A 6,199-nucleotide genomic window follows, 5' to 3' on the forward strand; every position below is an offset into this window, starting at 1 on the left:
TTATTCACCTAATCACACATCAATACCAATACGTTGTTATGTTACTTATTCACCTAATCACACATCAATACATCAATACGTTGTTATGTTACTTATTCACCTAATCACACATCAATATCAATACGTTGTTATGTTACTTATTCACCTAATCACACATCAATACCAATACGTTGTTATGTTGCTTATTCACCTAATCACACATCAATACCAATACGTTGTTATGTTACTTATTCACCTAATCACACATCAATACCAATACGTTGTTATGTTACTTATTCACCTAATCACACATCAATACCAATACGTTGTTATGTTACTTATTCACCTAATCACACATCAATACCAATACGTTGTTATGTTACTTATTCACCTAATCACACATCAATACCAATACGTTGTTATGTTACTTATTCACCTAATCACTAACATCAATACCAATACGTTGTTATGTTACTTATTCACCTAATCACACATCAATATCAATACGTTGTTATGTTACTTATTCACCTAATCACACATCAATACCAATACGTTGTTATGTTACTTATTCACCTAATCACACATCAATACCAATACGTTGTTATGTTACTTATTCACCTAATCACACATCAATACCAATACGTTGTTATGTTACTTATTCACCTAATCACACATCAATACCAATACGTTGTTATGTTACTTATTCACCTAATCACACATCAATACCAATACGTTGTTATGTTACTTATTCACCTAATCACACATCAATACCAATACGTTGTTATGTTACTTATTCACCTAATCACACATCAATATTCAATACGTTGTTATGTTCACTTATTCACCTAATCACACATCAATACCAATACGTTGTTATGTTACTTATTCACCTAATCACACATCAATACCAATACGTTGTTATGTTACTTATTCACCTAATCACACATCAATACCAATACGTTGTTATGTTACTTATTCACCTAATCACACATCAATACCAATACGTTGTTATGTTACTTATTCACCTAATCACACATCAATATCAATACGTTGTTATTGTTAATCACACATCAATATCAATTACTTATTCACCTAATCACACATCAATACCAATACGTTGTTATGTTACTTATTCACCTAATCACATCAATACCAATACGTTGTTATGTTACTTATTCACCTAATCACACATCAATACCAATACGTTGTTATGTTACTTATTCACCTAATCACACATCAATACCAATACGTTGTTATGTTACTTATTCACCTAATCACACATCAATACCAATACGTTGTTATGTTACTTATTCACCTAATCACACATCAATACCAATACGTTGTTATGTTACTTATTCACCTAATCACACATCAATACCAATACGTTGTTATGTTACTTATTCACCTAATCACACATCAATACCAATACGTTGTTATGTTACTTATTCACCTAATCACACATCAATACCAATACGTTGTTATGTTACTTATTCACCTAATCACACATCAACATCAATACGTTGTTATGTTACTTATTCACCTAATCACACATCAATACCAATACGTTGTTATGTTACTTATTCACCTAATCACACATCAATACCAATACGTTGTTATGTTACTTATTCACCTAATCACACATCAATACCAATACGTTGTTATGTTACTTATTCACCTAATCACACATCAATCAATACAATACGTTGTTATGTTACTTATTCACCTAATCACACATCAATACCAATACGTTGTTATGTTACTTATTCACCTAATCACACATCAATACCAATACGTTGTTATGTTACTTATTCACCTAATCACACATCAATACCAATACGTTGTTATGTTACTTATTCACCTAATCACACATCAATACCAATACGTTGTTATGTTACTTATTCACCTAATCACACATCAATACCAATACGTTGTTATGTTACTTATTCACCTAATCACACATCAATACCAATACGTTGTTATGTTACTTATTCACCTAATCACACATCAATACCAATACGTTGTTATGTTGCTTATTCACCTAATCACACATCAATACCAATACGTTGTTATGTTACTTATTCACCTAATCACACATCAATACCAATACGTTGTTATGTTACTTATTCACCTAATCACACATCAATACCAATACGTTGTTATGTTACTTATTCACCTAATCACACATCAATACCAATACGTTGTTATGTTACTTATTCACCTAATCACACATCAATACCAATACGTTGTTATGTTACTTATTCACCTAATCACACATCAATACCAATACGTTGTTATGTAATCACACACTTATTCACCTAATCACACATCAATACCAATACGTTGTTATGTTACTTATTCACCTAATCACACATCAATACCAATACGTTGTTATGTTACTTATTCACCTAATCACACATCAATACCAATACGTTGTTATGTTACTTATTCACCTAATCACACATCAATACCAATACGTTGTTATGTTACTTATTCACCTAATCACACATCAATACCAATACGTTGTTATGTTACTTATTCACCTAATCACACATCAATACCAATACGTTGTTATGTTACTTATTCACCTAATCACACATCAATACCAATACGTTGTTATGTTACTTATTCACCTAATCACACATCAATACCAATACGTTGTTATGTTACTTATTCACCTAATCACACATCAATACCAATACGTTGTTATGTTACTTATTCACCTAATCACACATCAATACCAATACGTTGTTATGTTACTTATTCACCTAATCACACATCAATACCAATACGTTGTTATGTTACTTATTCACCTAATCACACATCAATACCAATACGTTGTTATGTTACTTATTCACCTAATCACACATCAATACCAATACGTTGTTATGTTACTTATTCACCTAATCACACATCAATACCAATACGTTGTTATGTTATTTATTCACCTAATCACACATCAATACCAATACGTTGTTATGTTACTTATTCACCTAATCACACATCAATACCAATACGTTGTTATGTTACTTATTCACCTAATCACACATCAATACCAATACGTTGTTATGTTACTTATTCACCTAATCACACATCAATACCAATACGTTGTTATGTTACTTATTCACCTAATCACACATCAATACCAATACGTTGTTATGTTACTTATTCACCTAATCACACATCAATACCAATACGTTGTTATGTTACTTATTCACCTAATCACATCAATACCAATACGTTGTTATGTTACTTATTCACCTAATCACACATCAATACCAATACGTTGTTATGTTACTTATTCACCTAATCACACATCAATACCAATACGTTGTTATGTTACTTATTCACCTAATCACACATCAATACCAATACGTTGTTATGTTACTTATTCACCTAATCACACATCAATACCAATACGTTGTTATGTTACTTATTCACCTAATCACACATCAATACCAATACGTTGTTATGTTACTTATTCACCTAATCACACATCAATACCAATACGTTGTTATGTTACTTATTCACCTAATCACACATCAATACCAATACGTTGTTATGTTACTTATTCACCTAATCACATCATCACGTTGTTATGTTACTTATCACCTAATCACACATCAATACGTTGTTATGTTACTTATTATTCACCTAATCACACATCAATACCAATACGTTGTTATGTTACTTATTCACCTAATCACACATCAATACCAATACGTTGTTATGTTACTTATTCACCTAATCACACATCAATACCAATACGTTGTTATGTTACTTATTCACCTAATCACACATCAATACCAATACGTTGTTATGTTACTTATTCACCTAATCACACATCAATACCAATACGTTGTTATGTTACTTATTCACCTAATCACACATCAATACCAATACGTTGTTATGTTACTTATTCACCTAATCACACATCAATACCAATACGTTGTTATGTTACTTATTCACCTAATCACACATCAATATCCAATACGTTGTTATGTTACTTATTCACCTAATCACACATCAATACCAATACGTTGTTATGTTACTTATTCACCTAATCACATCAATACCAATACGTTGTTATGTTACTTATTCACCTAATCACACATCAATACCAATACGTTGTTATGTTACTTATTCACCTAATCACACATCAATACCAATACGTTGTTATGTTACTTATTCACCTAATCACACATCAATACCAATACGTTGTTATGTTACTTATTCACCTAATCACACATCAATACTAATCAATACGTTGTTATGTTACTTATTCACCTAATCACACATCAATACCAATACGTTGTTATGTTACTTATTCACCTAATCACACATCAATACCAATACGTTGTTATGTTACTTATTCACCTAATCACACATCAATACCAATACGTTGTTATGTTACTTATTCACCTAATCACACATCAATACCAATACGTTGTTATGTTACTTATTCACCTAATCACACATCAATACCAATACGTTGTTATGTTACTTATTCACCTAATCACACATCAATATCAATACGTTGTTATGTTACTTATTCACCTAATCACACATCAATACAATACCAATACGTTGTTATGTTACTTATTCACCTAATCACACATCAATACCAATACGTTGTTATGTTCTTATTCACCTAATCACACATCAATACCAATACGTTGTTATGTTACTTATTCACCTAACACATAATCACACTTATCAATACATCAATACAATACGTTGTTATGTTACTTATTCACCTAATCACACATCAATACCAATACGTTGTTATGTTACTTATTCACCTAATCACACATCAATACCAATACGTTGTTATGTTACTTATTCACCTAATCACACATCAATACCAATACGTTGTTATGTTACTTATTCACCTAATCACACATCAATACCAATACGTTGTTATGTTACTTATTCACCTAATCACACATCAATACCAATACGTTGTTATGTTACTTATTCACCTAATCACACATCAATACCAATACGTTGTTATGTTACTTATTCACCTAATCACACATCAATACCAATACGTTGTTATGTTACTTATTCACCTAATCACACATCAATACCAATACGTTGTTATGTTACTTATTCACCTAATCACACATCAATACCAATACGTTGTTATGTTACTTATTCACCTAATCACACATCAATACCAATACGTTGTTATGTTACTTATTCACCTAATCACACATCAATACCAATACGTTGTTATGTTACTTATTCACCTAATCACACATCAATACCAATACGTTGTTATGTTACTTATTCACCTAATCACACATCAATACCAATACGTTGTTATGTTACTTATTCACCTAATCACACATCAATATCACACATCAATACGTTGTTATGTTACTTATTCACCTAATCACACATCAATACCAATACGTTGTTATGTTACTTATTCACCTAATCACACATCAATACCAATACGTTGTTATGTTACTTATTCACCTAATCACACATCAATACCAATACGTTGTTATGTTACTTATTCACCTAATCACACATCAATACCAATACGTTGTTATGTTACTTATTCACCTAATCACACATCAATACCAATACGTTGTTATGTTACTTATTCACCTAATCACACATCAATACCAATACGTTGTTATGTTACTTATTCACCTAATCACACATCAATACCAATACGTTGTTATGTTACTTATTCACCTAATCACACATCAATACCAATACGTTGTTATGTTACTTATTCACCTAATCACACATCAATACCAATACGTTGTTATGTTACTTATTCACCTAATCACACATCAATACCAATACGTTGTTATGTTACTTATTCACCTAATCACACATCAATACCAATACGTTGTTATGTTACTTATTCACCTAATCACATCATCACTTATACTAATCAATACGTTGTTATGTTACTTATTCACCTAATCACACATCAATACATCAATACGTTGTTATGTTACTTATTCACCTAATCACACATCAATACCAATACGTTGTTATGTTACTTATTCACCTAATCACACATCAATATTCAATACGTTGTTATGTTACTTATTCACCTAATCACACATCAATACCAATACGTTGTTATGTTACTTATTCACCTAATCACACATCAATACCAATACGTTGTTATGTTACTTATTCACCTAATCACACATCAACATCAATACGTTGTTATGTTACTTATTCACCTAATCAC

Source organism: Tachypleus tridentatus, chromosome 2 (assembly GCF_004210375.1).
Source record: "Tachypleus tridentatus isolate NWPU-2018 chromosome 2, ASM421037v1, whole genome shotgun sequence".
Taxonomy (NCBI): Eukaryota; Metazoa; Arthropoda; class Merostomata; order Xiphosura; family Limulidae; genus Tachypleus; species Tachypleus tridentatus.